Raw genomic sequence first — 25,140 nt, forward strand, 5'->3', positions numbered from 1 at the left:
CAACACTTCCAATGCATTGCAAATTTCTGTGCTATCACAAACAGGCTTATAGTGATGAAGTCATGGCACCAATGAATCATGAAAAACTAGTTAAGGAAATATTGTATCCACTTTACTGATTTTTTTTTTTTGCAAGCATACTGACATTTATGTTATCTATGGGATCAAGTAGACACAAGGGAAAGCAGAAAATACATCTTATGCAATTTTCCTCATCCGTTTTTGCTTTTCCTTTTTAGATATGCCTTTATTTGGAAGAGCATTCCCTTTGGAAACCATTGTTTCAGCATTTTTCCCCTGCCGCACTGCATCACAGAGGCAAGGTTTCATACTTTCAGCTTTAATCAGTACAACAGCACATTTACAGAGAGCCATATGCACAAAATGTTCCAGAAAGCTTTCCAAAAATAATAAGTCCTAAAAAAGAAACCTCACAGTAAACTGAAATGGCTTCAGGGAAGGGGAATAAAGAAAAGCCATGCAAAGGCAGAACCTCTTGAAAGCACACACAAGCCTGAAATGATACATCTAGTAAGAACAGGATTCTCAAAGAGGCACTGTATTGGTTGGGTCACTTTTATATTCAAGAGGATTTTCTCATTTATGCAGCTGCGTTAACCTGGTTCAGGGAATACATCTCAGCACATGTACAGTAAAGGCTTATTTCATAAACCCTCACTACTAGAGTATGCTTTTCCCTATCCTGCCACTTGTTGTGCTTATATTTCCACCAATGGGGCTAAAAACATCAGCCTGCTATACACGCAGCTGCAACACTGCCAGGCACAGTCATTTCAAGAGGACATGCAGTTGGGAATTTCTTTTTCCTAAGCTTTCTATATAACTTCAGTGAATCAATCTGACATTTATATAATTATACTACAAGATGATTTTTTTTTTTTTTTTTTTTACATTTGTCTTTTACATTTCTTCCTAAAAGCAGAGCTGTGAGGCACCACTCAAGAAATTTAGAAATTACCACCCAGACATGAGAACACGCACTCACCACTTCCAAAAGATGGCAATACTTTCTATGTGGTGCTTATTAGTTGTGTCAAAGCTTAAACAGAAAGTTCTCCACAACAGATGTACTCCAATACCAGGCTCTTCCGGGTATCAACATCTGGGCATCTGTCAGTGCAAAGCTGTTTTAAGATAAACACTCACACATAAAGCACTCTCTGTCCCTTTAGTACTTGGTAAGTTGAATCTTCCAACAATCTAGTATTACCTTCAGAAAGAAGTATGCTTCCTGATTTTGTTAAGAGCCATTAGCTAGGTAGTATGGCTAGGTTGTGGCTGGACTTGATGGTCTTCAAGGTCTTTTCCAACCTGAGCAATTCTATGATTCAGGTTCTACAGTTAAGCCTATTTTTCAGATCACAACGCAGAACTGCTTCAATAACTCTCAACGGGTGGAAAAAAAGCAGGCCTTCAGTCATTCTCAGCACCATGGCTCAGGCAGGGAAATATTGGCTCATTATGCCCCTTTACTTTTCTTCTTCATAACAGCAAAGCATTAAATATTTTCCATTTAAGATGCACCACTCCAGTGCCACAGATGCACCTGCGATTGCTCCAGACCCTTCCTGTGACAGAGGTCATCACAGTGCCATCAGAAATATTTCATTCTGCGGAACTCAGTCATGTTCCTCTTTTGACAACATGTAATTTGAGAAGGAAAACTTGATTTTGCATAGTCACTCAAAGCCCCCATAGCTCAAACCACAGGAGGAACAGGGCAGCGCTCGCAGGTCACGCAGCCCCACAGGCTCCCAGCTGAGCGCCCTTCACCAACCAGAGCCAATCTGAGTGCCCCACTTGCAGCAGTCAGGCTCCAGCAAGGCACCATCAATTAATATCTCAGAAGTTAAAACTCAAGGGCCACGTCTACAGACGTGGGAAATAGGAGTCCTAACAGCTTCCTTTGTTTTAAGTCATGTACTCACAAAGAACACATGCATCACTGAGCAAAAAGAAACCCACAGCCGTTTCTCTCTAACTGGTCTCCCCCCAACAGGCTACACTTAATTTGATTTTCTAACAAGGGATCCATTTTCATTCTGTTCCGATTTGAGCAGCATGAGCTAGGCACATCAAACCAGAGCAGCACTTAGAACTGCTGCTAACTGCTTTTTATAGGCAGCAGACATGCACAGAGCAGAGGCCAAGTGTTTAGAGCAGAATATCCTGCACAGGTCACTTTGTAGCGGCACAACAAACTGGTGTCCTATGACCTGCAGGCACAATTCTAAGGTTGAGCAGTAACCATATGCGCCATTACACTGGGGCTGGAGAGAAGGAATAAGCCAGAAAGGAATAAGAACCCCCAGGACAAAACCTGTCATACATAAATGCTGTAAACTACATTTCAATAGAAGGCCAGTATGATGCTCAGACTTCTTCCATCTGTGCAGCAGCAGCAGTTCCCTGTCGTTTACTCCCCAGTCCTCTCATCCGCCCTTGTACACCAGTGCTGCCTCTGCTTTCAACACTTGAGCACTGACAGCCTTTGTGGCTACTTCAACTACAGGGGACCCTTCCACCATGCCAGCTTCAGAGCCGCACCCCATGCTGCCACTCCCCCCTCCTCATATAGCCATCATATAGCCTCATATAGCCCTTCACAACACCAATCCAAACCTTCCTGGATCTGCTGGGGAAACCAGGTCCTTGTACCAGCACAGCACTGTGACTGGAGCAGAAGCTGGGGAAAGGCACCGGGCTCCCATCTCAGCTCTGCACAGAGTTGCTCTGACTCAAGCGAGCAGCTTGTACTGGCTGCTGGGCCAAGCAATCGCTCAGGCTTCTTACTCCTAAATCCAGCTCTGTCTTCAATGCACATTAGAACATAGCAGAGATGATTTACCATGTGTTAAGATGCTCTCAATCAAAATCCTGTCCCTAAATCAGGGCTCTAAGTAGCCTGCTTCCTATGCAGATTGAGAAATGGAGAACTGTGTGAGGGTGCTTTGCTATAGCCAAAGGCAACAGAGGCTTGCCCAGCTACAGGAAGTCAAATGAAATCAAAGCTGGAAGAAGGGGGAAAAGCCATACAAAGCAGGATGGCAAAAGTCAGTACTGGCTTCGGCAATCCATCCCATGTTTTTGTGCAACAATGTGAAAAGCTAGGAAGTGCTGCACACAGAGAGGAACCCACTTGTGCCAGCCCTGGGTCAGGAGGCAAGGCATCCAAAACCTGGAGGGCACCGGTTATTGAGCTCTCTGCCTTGCATCTCTGCATTTTTGTTATTGTGGGGTTTGGTTTTTTGGGTTTTTTTTGGGGGGGGTGGGGGGAGATAGGCATTTTGCAAGTAACTACGAAGTTCCAGCCACAGCCAAAAATCCTCAAGCAATTTCCTGTCTCTGGAAGAAAGGCTCCCTCACAGTGAATTGATTAAATATGAGTTACTAAAATTAGTATACAGCAAGCTACCTTAAGTCACCCACTTCATGTCTGTACCTGTAACACACTGCTTCAAGCAGAGCACAAAGATCAGCTGCAAAAGCATACAGAATCACAAAACTACTACACAAAAATCAGTTGAACTGCACAATGAAGGCTTACAACGCCTTTCCAAAGCAGATGATTTTCACTTTCATTTAACCTACTTTCAAGTGGGTTTTTCAAAAGGAATTCACTTTATTACTGTGCTCTTAAGATTAAATTTGTTTCTCCAGCTTTATGAGCCTGACATACAATTTAGCTTTCAGAGAATCAGCACTTCTCATCACAACCATTTGCAGCCTAAGACTTTGCTGCAAAACATCTATCTGCTCCACCTCCCAGTATTACCAGTTCCCACTTCTTCTAAGGCAAACATTTTACATAAAAACACTGCGATACAAATGTTAGTTCCTATAAACGCTCAGTGTGTGTGGGTAAGCAATCAGCTTGATGCACCATCAGAAACTTGCTCTGAAGTCCGCTGGTATCTCTTCAGAGAAGTTGGTGGTCTACTATTTGCAGCTGTGCAGGTTTTCAACAGAAGCCCTCAACATCTTTTAAAAGCCCACTTAACAAGCCTCACTTCATCAAAAAGCTAGCTTCCACGTGCTTTATACATATACCAGTTCACCTAAAACTGCTTAACTGGGCGATCTGAGCATGACATTTACTAGGTGCAGCAAGACAGCTGCCTCTCAGCAGCAAATTATCTTCTTTGTCTCCCTTTGTGCTTCTGGGTCTCTTTTCCTCATGAAGCAGAGCCATTGTTTCACAGGCAGGGTTTGCCCAGAAGGAGGAAGTGGGAGGAGGACAAAAAGAAGCCTGCATTGTGGAAAATAAATAGCTCCATTAAGGCTCCGCAGGATGCTGTAAGGCACATTTTTTAGGAAACCACCCTCCTTACAGTACACCACGGAGCACAATAGCTATCAGAAACTCTCTTTCTCCAACAGCCACATCCCCTTTCCGGGCTGTTAGAACAGTGCCGCAGTCAGCGGCACTCTCCAGCCCTCCCACCACCTCCAAATCACACTCTTCGCAGAGGCACTTGAAGGTAGATGCTGGGAGTCTTTGCAGGGGCTGCTTTACAACACCTCAGCACATGGAAAGAGATGCCAGAGAAACTCTATCCGACCCTTGTCAAAGGAGGGACCATCAGCCAGTAAGGACCGAGCCGAACAACTTATTTCAGGGAGACCAAGGTTAAGTTTCAGCTTCACTGCCAAGCATGACCATGCTTTATTTACATTAAAGGCACCAAGAGTCTTCACAAGTTCCTCACAAATAAACAACAAATTCTAAAGAAGTCTAGAGACTAGGGAAGGCATACCATAGAAGGAAATCTTGATGCAATGGGAAAGATGAAATATGGGAATGGGGAAAAGCAGCAGCCACGTGAGGGCCTTGTCATTTCAGAGCAGGGTAACGCTCAGTCCCCACTGCACGTTCCCGAGTGCATATAAAGTTCAGCTTCAAGCCAGTCATCAAGAACTGGCAGCATGCAGAGGGCTCCCAGCTCACTTCCACAAGCATCAGCTCAGGCCTACACAAAGTACAAAAGGGTTGAGATTGGTGAATTAGGAACCGTGCTAGTAATGCAAAAAACACTATAATAAAAGAAAGATGCACCACATACAGTCAGGCTGCCAAACTTAGCAGAGGTCTCAGAAAGCTGATAAAGATACTGGAATAGGGGAAATGCTTGTTACTACCTTAATGTCATCAATACTAGTAGTGTCTAGTTTGTGAAATCAGTCAACATTAAGGGATACTTTTTTTTAAATATATATATTAAAGAGATTAACCCAAAGTCTGCTACCAATTTCATTGCAAGAGGCAATTAATTTCTGCTTATTTCAACACGATTAAAAGTTTACTTCTTAGATACATTTTTTTTCCTTCATTATTATGCCAGGAAAAAAAAGTATGAAGGAAAAAGAGTATTGGGGGAAAAACCAGTCCTGAAGAGATTCAGAGAAGGAATCAAGCCAATCAACGCTTTCAAGACCACGCCTGAACTGCAGGGTGGTTTGTATAGGTGATTTGCACAAGAAACCATTTCTCAAGGGTCAAATCAGAGCTCTGGAATCCTTCTGGAAAGATTTCAGCTAACCACTCAGCTAGGTAACACAGTTTGTTGACTTGAGAGATGTCAGGTATATCCCAAGCAACACCAGGATTGCTCTACTAACTTACAAGCAGTCAGCAGAGTTCAGACAAGCCTGTTACTTTGAGAAAATCAAGTTGGAGAAGATTTCTCCTGAAATTAAAAAAAAAAAAAGGGCAAAAAGACTAGATAGTCTTGTGGTAGCTCCCAGCTTCTAGTTCTATGTTTGAATGCTGACACACACTTTCCAAAAGAATTGAAAGCCACATGCTTCCTTAGAGCAGGATCTCCTTTGCCTTACATGGATCACACTTATAGTAGGATAAACTGTCAAGTATAACAACAAAAGGTTAGATAGTATTTTAGCTGCATAAGTTTTCACGGTGTGTGTAAAAGCCCTCAGTCTCTCATGCTGCTTCTTCCCCCTCTGCATATATATCCCTCATCCCCCCACCCAAGGGCAGACCCTTGGCTGAAATGTCATTTGCTATCCCATTTTTTTAAGCACATGCTTTGTAATCTTCTTTTTGACACATTACAGCTAATTGTTGTGCCTCACTGTGCAACTATGTGCAATGGGAGAGATGCAAATGGAAAGACCGAGGCACACATTTGCTTCAGACAGGAGCGCAGCCAGGAGAACAATACCTTCAGGAACTCCTCCTGCCTCCTTAGCATTTGCAAGGCAATGGGAGACACAAGTCTGAGCCTAGGAATCAGAGCACACTGTGCTAGTTGCTGGATAAACTCAGAAAAAAACCACCCAACTCTGCTACAAAGACATCAAGAGCTCCCATTCCAGAAAGAAGCCATCTCTTGAATTCGAGTCATGACTGGCTCCCAGTGGTCTTACTCTCACAACAGGTTCTTATGACTTAACCCCTGGAGAAAGCCAGACTTTTTGCTCTGCTGCTAACACCCAACAAGATCTGCACCACGACTGTTCTTAATGCTCTCTTTGTTCATTACAGTGGATTCAGAGGATTGAAAAGGAAATTAAAAGGTCACTCAGATACTTGAGCTATTTCTGTCTCAGAACATGCCAATAATTTGGCTCAGAAGCAAGAATCAGAAAGCAAGTCTGCTTGGAAACAGACTTCCTTCCCTCAACTTCAGATCAGTAAATATTTAACTCCCTTTTTATTTCTGTACCTACAGACACTGACACTAGCTCAATCCTTGTTGATTTCTAAAACCAGACTTATTCATAAGGTAAAGAGTAGGACTGCATATTCATTACTTCACTGCCGCTGGCCCTTCCTCTTCACTTCCCTCTTTCGCCACATCTTCAAGCCTTAACATGGTCTCACCTCCGCTTTCCCTTCTCTTTTGTTCCTTCAGATTACTACCACATCCCTTTACCCTCTCTGCACACACTCCAATTCATGTCAGACACACCTGAGTGAACCTTCCATCTCCCTCCAGTTCCTTGTGCCACTTCCTCAGCAGAACTCATTAGCAGTGTCTCCAGGACTGCTCATGACTGAAAAACTCACCCCTGGGCATACAGAAATGAGTTTGTAAGGTTTTGAGGGCAGTTACTCTGTGGATTTTCAAGGGTGCTGCGTGGCTGCAGCATTAGCTATGTGGAGGTGTGAGCGCATTGCTCTGCTTCACAAGGGCTGAACTGCGCTCTCCCTTCTCAGTGCAAGGCACAGAGGTGTTGCACCTCGGTAACATAGGCTACTGTCCTCTATGCAAGGGTCATTGCCACCCTACAGCTGTCTGCCTAACATTTTCCTAAACAACTGCAACTGGGAACATAGGAATCTCCTGCTCCAGGGAAAAAGAAGCAGACTGGCTCCTCTCCAGTCCCAGATGTACTCTGACTGCCTGCTGCTTCTCCTGTTGTCCTTTTTTTTTATTTTTTATTTTTTAATTGTTCCCCAGTTTAATCAGGTCGCTTTCAGACGGGGTACCTATGAACAATCCTATACTTCTTGCCTGGGATCAAGAGATGCAACTGAACATGTTTTTCAGGGCTTGACACTAAGCCAAAGCTGCAATATGGGCAATAGGCTGCTGCAATGGCTGTGGTGAGCCAACTACACAGAGCAGTTGGACAGAGGACCCAAGTTCACTACTGAATTGCTCTGCCCTCAGCCCAGTGTCCCCAGATGCACCTTTTCTCCCTCTGACAAATAGTTCTCTAGGTTTCAGTCTCTTACACAAATGGATATTTAATATAGTGTGGCCCATGGCCTGGCTTTGCAAGACCAAATGGCCACCTTGTGGATGCCCCATCCCTAGAGGTGTTCAAGGCCAGATTGGATGGGGCCCAGGGCAGCCTGGTCTAGTATTAAACTGGGAGGTTGGTGGCCCTGCATGTGGCAGGGGGGTTGGAGATTCATGATCCTTGAGGTCCCTTCTAACCCTGGTCATTCTGTGATTCTGTGAACTGTCTGCAAGCCAGGGTGATTTCCAACAGAAGCTGCTTGCAGGAATACCTTGTCTCAAAGAACACAGCACACAAGGGCTTGCAGTTGCTAAGAAGCATAGCACAAACACACCAGTAGGAGCCCACACCACAAGTGACTTATAGCTCCAATAGAAGACAGCCTGCCCCAAAGCAGTCAGTCTGCCAGAGAGGACTGCTGGTTTCTGAGCACAGATGGAAGGACAGCTTTGTATCATATCTTTCCGTGGAACATGATCTGTGGCAAAGCCCTCAAAACCAGAGAGGATCATCCAGCTGCCCCCCACTTCCTTCACTGCAAGGATCAGACAGAATCTCTTCTCAAGAAGTCCATGCTTTCCCAAAGGGGGAATTATCAACCCACACACTGTTGTAAGCCTTGCAAAGTGAAGCAGCAGATAACGCATCAACATACTCAGCAGAAGATCCACGTTAGGGCCTTTCTGAAATTCTGACCAAGATTAGATGTACAGAAAAAGGGAAATAATTGTCTTACACCTGAGCAAGAAGGCAGCAGTTCAAACCAGTGCTTGTTCCAGCAGCACAGGTAGAGTTCACACAGGTCAGCAAAGCAGCGCAGGCTCACAGAAAGCTTTGGATGCTGCCTCTTTCCTGCGAGGCCTCCCCAGGAATATAAAGAATGTAATTTCTGAGGAGATGAGTCACTCTCACCAGCAAGGAGCAAAGTTTCTATTGGTATTGTGTCAAGCACTTTAAACAAACAAAACTCCCATGCAAACAAAGAGAACAACTCTTCATAGTGCAATCTTCCAATCCCTGTGTGCCAGACCGAGCGATGCTGCAGTCTGTTGGTGCTCATAGATACTCGTCTGCTGCAATCCATCACCATACGCCTTCTCTTCCTTACTGAACTGCTACAGTCCTCAGGTAAGCAAGAGGAAGAACAATTATACTGGTAGGGAATATATTTTAAAAGGTAGTCATTTACATCCAGAAATACCCCCACTCCCTTGCTAAAGCAACACTGCTCTGGTATATTAAGTCAAGCAGATTTGGAAAGAAATTGCATTCACAAATAAAATCAAACTAAAACAAGCCACCAGGAGGAAGGTGGGGTGGACCACTGATTCATACTGAAGAACAAAGTTCAAAGACCATAAGTAACAGCACAGCAGAAGGAGAAACCATTCAGCTGAGCAACTGACCCAGAATGCAGGGTTCAGTTACCATCTACGCACACGTACACTTCAGAAACATGGCCCAAGAAGGACCATTATGCAGGTCCTTCTGCACCCTTCATTTTTAAATGCACATTTAAAAATTCAGAGCAATTACTGATAGGCTGGATCTGTGCTCTCACTGCCCTCTGCAGAAAGGCTAGAAAGAAAACAAAGAGAATTTGTGTAACAAAAGAAAACAGAGCAAGAGAGGAACATCTGCGGCTTTTACCAGAAGCACCATATGGTCTGTATGTGAGGTACAGAGAATGAGTTTATTCATATTTAAAAAGCAAAAGTAATAGGTCACTCCTCCCAAGGAGGCAAGGGAAAATGGCCATCCCCCTTCCACCGTTCCAGCCCTATCCCCAAAACAGATTTGGCATTCTGCAGAACTGGTGCTGCTGGTATTCCTGCCCAGACAATCAAGCTCAGAGCACTTCATTACGAGACGCCAGAATGAGGAGATGAGAATGTCCCTTCCGAAGTTTTGTTTAGCCGCAACACAAGCCTGCTTTATCCAGCCAGAGCTGCAGTGCTGAATGTCTAGTTTTGTCAGAGCACTGCTGTAATCTACTAATGGAGCTACAACGTTTGGCAGTAGTACTGTGCTGACTATCCTTACGTCTCAACTGTGATCCTGGAGCCACTGTCAGTTCCCGAAGGCTCTGCCTGCAACAGCAACCAATAAAGGTCGTTTAGGTCTGAACATCCAAGAACCTCTTTCTGCAACACAGTAGCAGGATGTTAGAAAGCAATGCTTCTACAAAACAGACAAACCAGCTGAGAAGGTTTGTTCTTCAACAATGCTATCCCTCAGCAAAGTTACAATACAGGATGTGCAGGTCAAGCAGGACAATCTTAATACAGTTTCACTGTCTCTTTAAAAAATCGGTAAATTTTGTCTTTGTTATGCTTTGCTTTTCTCTCTTTTTGAGCACTTAGTGATGGTTATCACATGACTGTGAAAGCCTTCGGCCAGCAGGCAAGCCTGGAGGTACTGGTAAAGTCCCTCAACAGCACACAAGCTAATTCAGCTACTGGAAGAGTTCCTTGTCCCAATTAGACCTTGCCATATTTGTTGCTTCTTTATTCTTTCTAAACCCGAATCCTCACTTGCTCTCTGAAATTCAAGTCATCACTTTGTCAATTGAGTTTTCACTGCAAGAGACGGATGGCAAAAAAGGATTAGAAGGATTTTGCAGCAGCGCTGAGCAGCCTAAGCCACAAAGAACAGCACATAAAAGCCTGCTCTGACAACTGAATGCCAGAAGTAAATAAAATGGAAAATGACAGGCCAGATTAACAAGTGCCAGCATTAGCTCCCAGACTCATCCAGGTCACAACACATCCCAGTGTCTCAGTGTGAATCCTGTGCCGCTCCGAGCAATACATACCACTGTGTGTTAGGCTCTGTCCATGGAAGAGAACCTGGGCAAGAAACCCAGCAGTGAGCACTCCTACAAAAAGAGCAACTAACAAGTGCCTACAGCAGAGCCAAGTACTTGCTTAGATAGCCCCACGTTCTCGGTGCTGAGCTCTCATACGGACTCAAGTCCGCCGCCAAGGCTGCAAGGCTGTTTCAGATCCCCTACAAGCAGTAAGCGGAAAGCAATGCAGCAGAGCGGAGACACAGACAGCAACTGTCTGATTAACAGCCTCGCTGCCAGAAAATGCACGAGGGAAAAGGAATCTAATATCTGAATTTTAGCTTTTGCCAAGTTAAATATTTACTTAGAGGTTGGTATCAGTCTCATCTTAGGACCAGAAACTTCAATCTTATGCTTATAAAAAACCCAGCTTTTGATGATGCTTTCATATCATAGTTGTTTTCTTGCACTGTTTGCCTCCCCCCCCATTTCTTTTACCGGTGACCCTGTTAAAAAAGGGTACATGCTGCATTGGAGGGCAACGGAAGCAGTGTACTCCTGCGATGCAGCAAACTCCTAGGGAACCTGAAAACAGAATGCAGGCTTCTGACTTTAAGGCCTTCAGCAACACGGGAGGTCTGTGTTAAATGATCCTTATATAAGATTTTCCATGCCATCAGAAGCCACCCACAATCAATTTTGAGCAAGATCCACAATCTAGGTTTCTTCCACGTCAAAAGGAACACCTATTGTCAGCAAAACCATCAAAGAATTAAATGCATTTCCAAACTTGGGGGGTGGGATGGGTAGGAGGGGTGCAGAAATCAATAGCCTTGGAAATCACAATGGGCCATAGCACAGCTTTAAGCAAGTCAAAAGCCGCTGGGAGAGGTTAAATATAGATTTCTATAATAAACACTTCTACAGTCTCTTTCCTGCCTAGTATCATTAACTCTGCTTGTGGCTAACTGTGATCAAAACCACAGCAACCTTGCTACTCTTTTCAGAAAAGGAGGATTTTATGGAAAAAAACAAAATTTGGGGCTTTGGGGTTTTCTGTTTGTTTGTTCATTTTTTACCAGGTGGAACTTGGGATGTCCTATGCATTTTAGTATTACCTGAATCTATAGCTTCATACAGTGTTCCCACTGCATGCTAGGGCACAAAGAAGCAAAACCCTGAGAACAAAGGAAGGCCAGAGCACACCAGCAGTTGTGTGAGTGACACCAATGCATGCACACAAGAGTGCAGTGGTCAAAATGACTGCATATGGCACCTGCCCTCCGCAAAGGGTAAAGGAGGCTGAGAGGGAGAGGCTAGTACCTTACAGGACAGTAGTCAGCTTTCACACGTTCTCTTCTGAAGTCTGCTCTCAGCCCTGCAGTTTCAATATTAAATTTCATTACCAAGGGAGGAGAGGCACTATCCCTTCTTGCTTAAAAGCCATTAAGTTATGCCTCAGAAAGTCTGACTTTCGTCCTCATATTTGTCATATATACAATAATAAAAGGGTATTTTTTTCACTTGTAAATTAAAAGGAGCTTTAGGCATTAGAGATGCCCCCAAGCTGCTCTGTCATGGTCTGAACTCATCTGACTCCTTACTGCTTAGTTTCTTATCACCGCATGCAGACTAGAGATGAAAAAGAGAAGGACAGCCAAAGGCTACAGCCCTGGGAGAAGCAGATCTATTCTGCAGGGTATCAAAAGGACCAAATCTACGACAACAGGCATGCCGCGATCTACTAAAAGGAGAAAGAATCATTTATGTTCCGAATTTTTGTAATCTTATATGAATAGATGTAAAGCAATTTTTCAGATACCGGTAGGACTTCCCAGGTAGTATCATTTACCTTGAAGTAGTTACTGCCCTCTAGGCATTCAAAAATCCCAGAGTGACAGCATTTTAGTTTGTTTTCTGAGCACCAAGGGTTTGAGCTCTCCAGTCTGACGAAGTCTGAAGAGGAAGTCATTCCATTTGTTGCAAAAGCAGGCGAAGTCTCGCTCAGAGCTATATGGGAAGAGATGTTCAAATTCACCTTTTCCCAGAGATTCATGCAAATCTTGCTCTGTGATATAGCTGTCACTGCATGTTTTTCATCCCAGATAAATACAGTGGTTTATTTAACGCCTACTACCACAAAGTAGCTTAGTTTTCCTTTCCAGGTCAGGTAGCAGCCCTGTATTCTTGAGTCTGGCTCCGTCCCACCCTCCCACAGCCACCCACGCATACAAGGTCACAGCCTCCCCACACGTCACTCGGTGTGTCAGGGGTGGCTGGCACAGGCCTACACAGACAGCTGAAAACTTGGCAACCTTGCAGCCAAACAGTGGAAAAAACACAATATAATGAAATCGCACACCACAGTACAAGGCATGCAGCTGCCACACATTACACACTATTACACTGGAAATAGCCATTAATTGTAGAAGTAAATCCACGTGCAATTTTTATGCAATTAACTTTCAGCATCTGTAATTTAGCTCTCATTCCAGAGGACTTCAGAGAAGCTTATCCTACGTTACAGAGGGTTACCTATTAAAAAAACAAAACAAAACAACAGCCAAGTAATCCAAGTGTAAGGCTCACCACAGCAATGCTTTCTCCACAGAAATACCAGGGAAAAGAATGCACATAACCTTTTAAAACCTCAAAAGCCCAGACAGTAGCAGCCAGCTGAATATCACCTAAAACACGACACTGAACAGCGAAACCTTTGCAATCTTCTTCAGAGCCTCCTGTTGCTCCCTGGTCAGTAGCAGCAATATTTCACTGGTTAAGAACTCTGTTTCTCCTGGGGGAAGGCCTCATGAGGGACACTCACCTATTACACACAATTAATACCATTATGGAAGACACTCAGATTCTCACCTCACAATCAGATCACCAGAATCTGAGTGCTTGCTCTGCACAGGAAGTTGGACCTCCAGAGGCCCAACTTTTATTATTCATGGTTTTCACAGCCAAAGCCATTCCTCCTCTCCAGGCAGCTAAGCAACATCACCTTTGCTGACAGTTCCCTCCTGGGCATCAGGAGATTGTTGAGAGTTTTGTCTTCCCAAAGGCACTCAAGACCATCATCTTCCCAAAAGTAGCTTCACACAGAAGAAACAGGCTAGTTTTAATTAATTACATTTTTCTGTGTTATTTTTTTCACCCCACCTTCCTTCACCACACACTATTGACCTTCAACTGTGATTTGTGGTCCCACCTGAGAGTGACACCTAGCACACTGCAGATTACATTTCAGTAATGTACAGACACACAGCTCGGGAAACTGATCTATGGTACACAACATCAATATGAGTTCATGCAGCATGCTGCTCTATTTCCTGAGGATGCCACAGGCTTCGCTAGGCAGGAAGCACACAGAGAAGCTCACGCAACAACTATACAACATTCATAGCACTGTATGAAGTTTCCATTAATGCCTTCTATACTAAGCAAATTTCCTAACCTTCCTTTGTTTTATTTTTCACTTGGAAGCACGTGAAGACAGCTCTGGAGGCAGAGACTGCTTCTGTTTTCATAGACACTGTATCTGAAGTACTCAGCATCCAATCCCCAAGTTGCAGGCAAAGCATCACACACTGCTGAGAATTCTTACCATGTACTCTATTTGCAATATTCTTACTTCCCTTCCTTGTAAAGGGGAGAGCATTTCCACAGTAGTCTTTCAAACATCACATACAGAGAGAATAAGAACAATCACCCTCACAGTGTAAATGTGAAATAGAGTACTGAATTAATGTGCTCATCCCAGTATAATTAATGAGTTAAGCCAGCTTCAAAAAGGCTGCTTGAAATAACTTATCAGCTGTTCTTCAGCCTCACCCTTCTCCAAAAAAACATTGACTCAACTTGAAAAACAGGCTGCCTTCTATACTTACAGCAAATTCTACCATCGTCACATAAAACAATTGTGGCTTTGTACCCAAAGAAGACATAGGGAAGAACTCAAAGATGAGAAAGACTAAGGTAATAATGAGTCCTAGAGGAAAAAAACAATCCATATAGAATTTAATTTTAAACTTAATATTGTTCTTTGTGTCTTGGAGGACAAAAAAAAAAAAGAAGCTGCACTATTCTATAAAATCCACCACCTGTGGGCATTAAACAAAATGAGCACATAGCATGAAGTTCTGAAAGTGAATAAAGTAATGTTTCAAACTCCTTTGAGGAGCTACAAAGCACCCAGCTACAGCTGCGTAGAATTCAGGATTTGCACATATCCTTGTTAAGGCACCGTGTTACACTGCCTAAACTGAATAGCACAACTGCTCAATGTATTGCTCCACAGAGGAATTCTGTATCTCTTCTCTATAAGTACTAGGAGTCTACTTATTATGCCAGCTATTTAACAAACAAACAAATAAACATACACATGAAAGAGCAGGAATTGGTTATGCTGCAATCAAATGTACAATGCAGGAGGACTATACAATACCAGCTTGCTTTAGCAAATATGATTGCTTGTCAGCAAGTACCTCACAGAAAGTATATCTTCAGTAAGGCTTGACTGTGGAATCACATTTGGAAAGGCTGCAGTACATGCAGAATTTCATAAAAATGCACTAGTGCACTGTTGGAAATGGTACAAAGGACAGGGCACAGGTGTACACAACAAAAAGGCAACGGAAATTTACAAGAGGCAGCCTAGATCATCTTTGCACCCAGGCTGACAGAGTCCAGAAGAATGCAAGTGCCAACTGTTCAACATTCAGTGGCTCAAAAACTTCTATTTCTTATAACTTCAGTGTTCAGATTCTTTCAGAAGTTTTATGTGTATACATATTTTCTTTCCCATCTTCCTGTTCTACTGAAGACTTTATGCAGGGCAGCCTGGTTTTAGCTCAAAAAAAAATTATCAGTTTTTCTGAAGAATCCAGGGATTCATTTAAACAAGACAAGAGACACTAACAGATTTCAGGTGACATACCTTTGAAACAGGAGACTTACTACAAGTTTCCACAGCCAGCTGCTTTTGAGATGAGTATTTCAAATTGATGAGTTTTTCCCAGATTCTCACTGCCATAAAACTGCAACTCTGCCAACAAAGAGGTAAGTTCTTGTCCCAGAAAGCTCTCTCTATAAGTTACATATCAATAGGTATGATGCTTAAAACAACTGTTTGTTTCTTCTTTTGACTCTTACGACAGATTTGCTGAACTAGAATCATGACCTTTTCATTGAAAAGGCAGAAAAGAGAGGATTTGGACAAGTGAAATGAATGGCAGACCAGCTATTGGTATATATTGGTAATTGATTTGAACAGACACAACAAGGACATTGATAACACCCATTCCACCAGGCTCACCTCCACTTTCACATGAAGAGCCTACACTTGTAAAAGAGAATCAAGCCAACCTAATGCATCTCGTGTGAAGCCAGGTCTCCTCATCGCAGCTCATCCTAAGGAACACGCTGCCAGGAGCTCAATTCCCTTTCTCCAGTGTGAGGGGAAACACCACTGTCAGGCAGTGCTGGGTTCCAGCCCGCTGCTCAGAGGCGAGCTGAGGTACTTGATCATTGCCTGCTTTGACCCAAGCCCTCCCCAGATCCTAAGTTCTAGCAAGGAATGCAACTGGCTGTTAAAACAACAAGCTGAGGGGCATCAGCCACAGGAAACAGGCTGGGGAAGGCCCCAGCCTTATACACAGCAAGCTGTTTATCATACACAACGTCAGAGTGCCTTCTGCAATGTGTTAGTTAATGATTAAGCTATGCTAATTAAGAACTCTAGCTTCTCAGCAAGGGATAAATACAGATGAAAAACTAAAACCAAAAGTCCGCTCCATAGAACATTGAGGGGCATGGGAGGGGGTGGGAAAATGCAATTGTCACCTCACGGTTTGAGTGAAACAGCGTTACTGTACCCAGGCTGTAGTGGCTGCAAAAGCCTGCCTTCATACCTCTCTAAGGAAGAGCAACCTGGAGAGTCACAAGGGCTAGCTGGTCTTCAAATTATTGTAAATTAAAAAATAAAAAAAAGTATACTGAAGGGAAAAAATACATTTAGAATCCAAGCTCCCAATTAGTAAGTAATTAAACAGGAAAATGAAGTGGAACAGAAAGAAAATACCTAGGAAGAAAAGCAGATCAATTCTGAATATTCTGCCTTCTCCCTTTACTTTTAGTATCAATGATGACATACGTTCTTGGATTTTCATGCTAGAGAATACTGCTTGAAAAAGAAATGCTAACCAAGAAGAGAGAAACAAAGAGCAACACCAGAAACCAAACAAAGTAGAAACCCAGGTAGATATGAAGAGATGCACGTGAGCACCAGCCCACACCAGAGCAGACACTGCTATTACATGCACTTGGGCATGAGGCTGCCTGTGGTCCAAACTAGCATAGCAAAAGGGAAACAGAATAAAAATGCAGTCTTCTCAGAGAGCACTCAAGGCCTCACGGGAAACTGAGCAGGATGTGTTCAGAAACACTTCTGCAATCCTCCTTCTGTTCCCACTTCTTGAGATAAAAATAACAGAAGAGGAATTCTGTTTTCTGTACTGCGGCTTCTTCAATCAAGTTCCCTCTCCCTGTCCCACTCGCACACCCCTACACCCACACCATCATAGGATAATTGATTCATACCATAGGAGATGAACAGAATGCTGAAAAGTGATAGAACACGAAAAACCCTAAGTACAGGGCACTCGTTTGCAGGCTATGCCATGCATAAGCTAACTGAGAATATTAAAAAATAAAAATAAAAGCCAATCACACATATGCCTTTTTATTTTCAGGACATAACAACACACTCACCACCCTGAAAATAAGCATTTTCTGGGACTGAACAACTGATACATGAATAGTGCCAAGCAAAGGCAGTTACGCCTTGCCATTATTTTGCCCATACAAAACACCTCATACTTTTTTTATCAGTGATGTATCTTCTGGAGATGGCCAATAGAATCAACCTCAGAAAAGTTCCTGTTTGGTGCTTCCTGCAGCAAATGCTTCAATGCAGGCTCGCTTCAGAGTCACATGGGCTCCTTACCTGCATACAGGCACTAACAAAAGGTAAGTCTGGGCTTTGGACTCCTGCACCAAACACCTTACATCAGTTTCCTCCGAGGTGCACCTGATGAAGCCCCCTCTTTCTCCTCCTCTTTTCACACACTTTTTTTTCTTTAGTTCAACTTATCTGGACATTATACCTATATAGCCAAAAATTATGCATTTTGAAAAGAGAGCAGATTTTTATATTGTCATTTCAGGCCTTTCCAAGCCTGCATTGGAAATAAAACCCCTCCATCAAAATGAATGCTATGAGAACATTGAGCTGACATGCTGCCATGAGCTGAGCAGATGCACTCACTTTCCATCTTCTGGGGAAGCTCTTTAGCCTGTTTAAATCCTTCCTGTCCCACTGTTACACACTGACACTAAAGAGGGTCTCAAACCACCCCGCAGAGAAAACAGTCTCTAGTGAAAGACTGCAAACCCCCTTACAAATTCATCAGAAGGGCAGCTCAGCCAGACTCAGGCCAGATTATCCACTGAGGATTGTCACCAACTATCCCCAGGGAACCTGCTATCACAAACTGAGTCTCAGCTAGGAGATCTGCTTTTATAAGCTCTAGGATGAGCTTCCCCTCAGCTCTGTATTGCCTCGGAAAGGCTGAAGAGGCCACATCAGTACAATTCAACCCTTCCTTCTTGAGTTGCAAGACATTTTCTAACACCTCTGTCTAACCTCTCCCATCAGACCCGTTCAGGATCCGCACCACCATTTCCCACCCTTTGCTGCAAACAGAAGGTAGCAAAAAGGTATGGTTGTAGCAGACAATTTTTTTGTGTTATATTACACATAAAAATGTATTTTGCTCTGTGCTTAGGCTTCAAAATCTCCTCCACCGCTAAACAGCTCATCTTTAGATGGAGAGGAGGCAATTGGAGTAAAATAAAGCAATATATGATTTGCACATACATTCCCCCTAGGAAAATTTAGAGCTCCTTGGACTCATAATTAAAAATTCATCAGTTTAAAGATGTTTAAAAATATTTGTTTGCTCTGCCAATAAAAGAGGAAAGAGACAGAAAGAAAAATACTTCAAGTTGCATGTATGTGCCTACTTGCATTTTTTCAGTTACACATCCCAACATGTAGCACAAGATGCCACTATGATCAAATCCAATATATCTTGCTCCAATGAAGTCATTTTCTCACTTAGATATGAAAAACAAAGATGCACGCACATCCATCAAGAAACCTATTTAACTAAAGCACAGAAACACTGCTCATGTGCACCCAAAAAAAAAATCTCAAACAATTTAGACGACACTCCCAGTGAGAACCCTTAGAACTCACCTCTTTGCACTCAAGCTGGCAGTTGCAGGAAGCAAGGCCAGCAGGGCAGCACAGCACTTAATGCCTCATCACTGCCAGGGGAGCTGAAGGAAGAAAGAGGTGGCAGACGGAGGAATTATCCCTGTTCTGATTAGCATCAGAACAAAGGCTCACATTAGTTCCGTCAGCAGCAGGGCTCCCCGAGAGCACCGAGTAATAACCTTGTTGAAAGCATTAGAGGGATATTCCTCCATCCTTGCTCAATCTACATCTCATCTCTAAGAGAGAGTGTGGGGGGCGGGAGGGGAGAGGGGAGGTGGAGCAAGGTCCAAAAAGCAGCTTGATGTTTAATTCTTTGAAAGACAGAGCCTGGCACTGTCTTAGCACCAATTCTGTTCTAGCTTCTCTGGGAGCAGATATGGGGAAAACAAGAGAAAAAAAACAACCACAAGCAGAACGCATTTTCTGTTCTTTGAAAAAGATCGAATTGTACAGGTGGCTTATCATGCAAGGTTAACTCTAGAAGGCAAAAGAGTTCAACAGTTTCTGTAACAAAGCCAAGAAGTGGTAATGGCATGAAGAACACAAAAGAAAAACATCCTGTGGTACATAAGCACCATAAAAAAAGTCATAGGTATCAGGAGAAAGGAGGAAGCACAGTTATAAAATTTTAATAAAATATTTTAGAATACATTTCAAAAGAAGAACCAACACTAGCAGCACGTGGACGTCTCATTACAGCAGAAAAATATGGAAGGCAGCACATTCTGACAAGTCTGGAGAAAAATCTCTGGTATATGGACAAAACACACACATCTAAAAAGCAAAGAAATAAAAGTAACCAGCTTAGCTTTCATCTTACCTGGTGTTGGCAGAAGCTAGCATACAACAGTCGTTGTTAGTACAATAGAAGTGATGATTCAGTGGTGGTAGGTAGATTTGCACACCTAGAATGCACAAAAAAAAAAAAGATAAGGGCATTATCACATAAATGAGCCACTATGCTGAGGGGAGAAAACGTTCCATTATGTTTTTAGAACACGGGCATACAGATATGCTTCAGATACATGCATTACCTGCTGAATTCATACCTGGGTTTGAGACAAAGAATGTTCAGAACTACCCTCATGCACTCCATTTAGAAATCTCAAGCATAGAAATAGAAAAGCTCTCAGTTTCAAACATAGCAGAGAATTACCACAGAAGATTCTCACTAGAAATCAAGCTTTCTGATTTTTTTGAGACAAACTTCTGAGAAGTTATTCAAGATATGCAAACTAGAACTGCATTAATTCCAGCTATCCAATACACACACACATTTATACAGGTAAAAAAAAGCTAGGGGCTGTAAATCTTGCACACTTCCCTAGCAAGCATAGGAGAAAGAATATTTACTTCTTTGCAGTGGAAAAACAGGGGTGTATTTTATATTCTTATCCCCCCATCCTTTTATTTTAGCATTAATACTAGATATTATTCAAAGACTTGAAAAGGAGGCTATTAGTAAGGTCACCACGTAACTTTCTCCACCTCGGTTGGAAAGCACAGCAACTAACAGAACTGAGCAAGCGAAGTATCAAAAAGAAAGTAACAGCTGTGCAGAAGAGGGAATTTCTGGCTTGCCCACTTAAAGGTCTTGCTGTTAAACATTTAAATAACACCACATTTCAGTACCTAATGACACGTCGACATTCTGACTCTCAGAATATGCAAGTCCCTCAAGACAGTCATACAGCAAAACCAGAAGCAGACTTGAGATGAGGTTCCCACAGCTAGCGAAATGAGAAGCAAACCCAGCGGGCTTCTTTTGTCTCTTACTCAAATAGCCACATGTTTATCACAACACACATCCCTGACTGTTCAGTTCTGCTACCCATACCTACAAAGAAGCCTTTGGTGGGTCTCTATTAGCAGAGTTGTATGCAAGGTTTTATAGTCTCCGCTCACAAATCCTGTGATGAGTCTCCAGTATATTTTTGTTGCACATCACAGAAACAGTTTACGGCATTTCAGGATCAAGCAGCTCTTAAAGGAGTTGTAATTAACATCAGAGCACCTAACTAGGTCTAACAAAATGCCTTACGAGAGCAATCTGCACAAATGGTCTCCAACACCCAAAGGAGATTCTGGCAGATCCTACAAATATAACTGCATTAGAGCAGGCTGCCTCAGTATTGCTTAAGAATTTTAGAAATTATTTACTAAGTGAAAACAAACAAACCCACAGCAACGTTAAATGGGTCAAGGACGTTCCAGTGTTTCTCTAATCTATACATTTAGAACTATAAATACAAGTTACAGCCCCTTTCAGAACAAGCTGCTTTAGCAACTACTGCTAAAAACCAGAACCAAGGTACACATTTATCTACTAAAGGTCTGTATTTTTGTATAGCATAAGAACATAACTCTCACAACCTCTCACACAGAAATAAAATGCTATAAAAGAAAACTATCAACCGAATTTCCCTGTTAAAACTTACGCTCTCTTACAGCCCTAATGCAATTTTATTTGAAATTTTCTTTGCTCCTGTACAAGATTCAAACTTGGGTTTGCTCAGAGACAGCTTCACTTTTAACTCACTCTATTATAAAACCCCATTAAAGCAACGCAAGGGACAACCAGGAGCAGCAGTAAACCACAGAAATGTTTATCTACAAACTGACAGAAAAATGAGTTCAGAGAAAGCATGAACAGTGTTAAAGTTTTCAAAATGGTTCCGGATTTTTTAAGCATACGCTAAGGACAGAGACACAGAATTTTAATACCGGTTCTCTTCCAAGGAGGAGGTTAAATGGGGCACATCTCAGCTTAGCAGGTTCAAGGGAAAGCCATTCTCATAACAAGCAAGTTTACATTGCTGGACTGAAAGCCTTTCTGGTTCACAGCATAAATACGATGCAGTGCTCTCCTCTGCCCTTTACTGTGCTCTACCAACTCCAAAAGCTGCATTTACCTTGCCTAAAGGTTATAGAAAGGGACAAACTTCCTTTCCAGTTAATGCTTGCTTGCTACAGGAGAGTGAATTTAAGGCTGAGTGGGCTGATTGCCAGGATAGCAGTTTCCCCTAGGGAATCACCAGAATGATGTGAGACACATTGATCCTTTTTGCTGTGAAGAAGGTTCCCATTGCATGTTCCACTTCCAGAGCTTGCCCATTGGTCAACACTCCAGCAGAGAGAGCCATGAGGTGGGGGAAGGGGCAGCTGGAGCCAAGGGGAAGAGTTCTGCACCTCTAACTTCTGGCCCTGAAGCTCCTCAGTAGTCTGCAATTACCACACACAAGTATCACAGGTTTAAAATAAGCTAGAAAGCAAACAATAGACCAGGTTGCACTGGTCTTTGGGAACCTTCAAAAGAAAAACGAGTGCATGGGTCAGCCTGGAAGCTGCGAGTTCCCAAAGAGTGCATTATGGTGCATTACCATCAGAAACATCCTCTTACCCTCACTATTTTCATTTTGCAAACATCCTGCTTGCAAGCTGCCCAGAGCTAGCCGGATGAGAACACTGAGCTTCCTGTGAGAGAACACTGGTTTCCATTGCTCTGTACCAAAACAAACAGCAAACCAATGTTGGGCGCAAATATTTCTTGCTGCATACAAAAGCTCACTTCCTAGAATTTATAAAAAGCATTTTCACTGGTTAAGTTTAAAATCAATTTTTGCAACTGCTCAGCAAACAAGCCTGCTTGCAGAATGAAAGAAGATCCGGTCTGCATAACTACAGAAAGGCAAAGCCTGGTCAACAACAGGGGTTCTGAAATACAGAGAGCACTTCATCTGTTCCTAAATTCCTGCGTTGGGGATCAAATCGTTACATCTGAAGCAATTCCATTTGTACCCAACACCGCTTCAAAACTGAGATCAAACACGCACTGACGGCATTTTGAAAGATGTGATGCTTGTCATGATGGTTGGATAAACGTAATTACGAACTACTGTACTTCTGGCAAGAGAAATCTGCTGTAACCAATACCACATTATGAGCAAACATCTTTGCTACAGATGGGATAGGGCTTCCCTTTTCCTGTTCTCAGAGATGCCTGTGTGCTTCTATTTACCTACTCCCAAGGCAGAAGGGAACCTCTGCTGCTCCCAGCCCCTCTGTCAAGCAGAGCAGGCCCAGCCCTGCCACAGAAGGCTCCCTTGCGCCCAGCTCAGCCCCCCGCTGAGGTCAGTCAGCTCCAGCAGTCTGCAGGGGCTGAGGGAGACCCAGTGCCAAGTGGAATGCAGGGGAAAGCAGGAGGAATGCTGGGGAATGCTTGCACGCAACTGACCTGTCATGCAGACGCTTGCGGGCTTCTCTGGGAGGAATGCAGATCAGCAAGAACAAATACAAAGGAAGATAGGAGGGAAAAAAAGACCCAGGTTCTGGGCACATATGTCAGACTCTACTGACCTGACAAACACCAGCAGCTCACATCTGTTTTCTCACAAAAGCAGAACAAGTGAGAGATGTGTTCGGGTGGCAAGGAAGTGGGTAGGCACAGCATGAACAAGCACACTGATAAGAAGGAGAAGTGATGTAACAGGAACAGCCCCAGACACAGAAACCCAAGTCTGCACATAAGGTTGCACAGCTGAGGTTAAGACTGCTGCAGATTGCTCTCACTGCAAGGCCGTTCTCCAGGCAGGAACAGAATAGCTGAAAACAAGCGTGATCAGAAGACAGAGCTAATCCTGTCAGAGCCACTGCAGCAGCAGTAAGCACTGCTGGCTGGCTCTCCAGCAGCTCCTGCCAGCTCGAGCAGCCTTGTCAGCCCACCTTCACCGCTGCACTAAACGTAAACTCTGCCGGTAACTAACTGCAAACTGCAGAGACTCAGCGAAGTGGGAGACCCGAGGATATCCCGCACTCCTCATAGACCACAGGTGGCCAATTTGCATGATAAGCAGAGAGGTGACAGAACCAGAGCCTCTGCTGCCGAGAAAGTGCAAAACCGTAGAACAACGGCTGGGAAGTGTCAGTCTCCGGATCAGTGCTTTCCCAGACCTCACCAAAACATCTGCATATGAAAAAACCTTTGAAAGCAGCAACACGAGGGCAGCTGGATTTTCACAGCGGCTTTTAAGATGAGGTTATAACTTCCTTATCATGTGCTACTTTGCTCTACAAGGAGATGCAATGCTCCAACAGCACGCAGCAACGAGAAACCCCTTAGATTTTACCAAGTTTGCTAGGTGAGGCAACAGCTCCTCCAGCCATGTAAAGGCTCCCCTTTACAGAAACAAGCCTTCCTACTGTCAGCAGCACTCTGTCTCCTGGCCGTCTGCAAAACACCCATTTACATAACAGGACAAACGGATCGTGAAGGGCAGATGAATCTCCAAACAGGAGAGAAGTTTATGTTCTTCTCAAAGTTTTCCTCGTTATCAGAAGTCACAAAAAGACAGACGCCACATCAGCAGTCGACGACAGAACCCTGCACTGAAATAAAGGGACAGACACACCGTGGCACATAAGGAAGAGGTGGCAGCCGGGCAGAGATTTACGATAAGACACCTGAGGGGGAGGTGAGGAATGAAATCAGCGATAAACCACAGCCACAAAAGCACCGATCCTCACGGCATCGGCGTTTAATATGCAAACCGCCCTGTGCTGAGGCATTTCGCCTCTCTTTGATGTACGCAGACAAGTTCTAACTGGAGATGCGGGACGGGAGAGTCCCCTCCGCCCATTATCTCTGCTGCCTATCGCCGCTCCTGCACAGAGGGGGAAAAAAGAGACAGAACAACAAGGGTAAAAAAGCACAAAAAATCGTTATTACTGCAGGAGAGAGGCAGCGTGCTGCCGGCTGTGAGGCACGGCGCAGGCGGCAGGCTGCTGCCCGGTATCTGCAGCCCAGCAGAACAGAGAGACAAGCTGAAGGCAGGGCACACAGCAAAGGCGTTCCGAAGGCGCAGTAGGAATCGCGGAGCTCGCAGCCGCCTCCGAGGAACTTTTGCTCCCATTGTTCTCACCGAGCAGCTCCAGAAAGCTCCGGGCTCGCAGTGGCAATGCGTGCCGCTGCCAGGAGCAGCACCATTACATAACAGCGCCGACGGGAACACGCACAAAGGCACGGGGAGAGGCGGGCGGGCAGACGGTGCCCTCCTTCCCCGACCCGCAGAGCTCCCGCACACCGCCGGCACAACTCCGGCACCCTCCCACCCTCCTCCGCCTCCCGCACCGCGATCGGCTCACGCACGACGCAAACCTCGCCAACTACAGTATTTACGCGAACCCACCGCCGACAGACCCGACGCACCACCGCACTTTTTCACCTCTTCCTCCCGTCGCTTCTCCCGCCCGGGTGCGCCTCCCACACCCCGCCCTCCGCTTC

The 25,140-nt window shown here is 44.0% G+C and overlaps 1 protein-coding gene across 5 annotated transcripts in view; it reads right to left on the bottom strand.

Moving 5' to 3' along the window:
* Window positions 1-25,140, bottom strand: part of SUSD6 (sushi domain containing 6) — a 78,741-nt gene extending 53,601 nt beyond the window's left edge. For 2 of the 5 annotated variants that reach the window (XM_010711528.2, XM_010711526.2), the window contains exons 1-2: window positions 25,082-25,140; window positions 19,681-19,765 (exon numbers count right to left, since the gene is read on the bottom strand). The gene's annotated coding sequence lies outside the window, so the exon portion shown is untranslated. The other 3 variants (XM_019615640.1, XM_019615642.2, XM_019615641.2) reach the window with 3 other exon arrangements.

This window comes from Meleagris gallopavo, chromosome 5, assembly GCF_000146605.3.
Source record: "Meleagris gallopavo isolate NT-WF06-2002-E0010 breed Aviagen turkey brand Nicholas breeding stock chromosome 5, Turkey_5.1, whole genome shotgun sequence".
Classification (NCBI taxonomy): domain Eukaryota; kingdom Metazoa; phylum Chordata; class Aves; order Galliformes; family Phasianidae; genus Meleagris; species Meleagris gallopavo.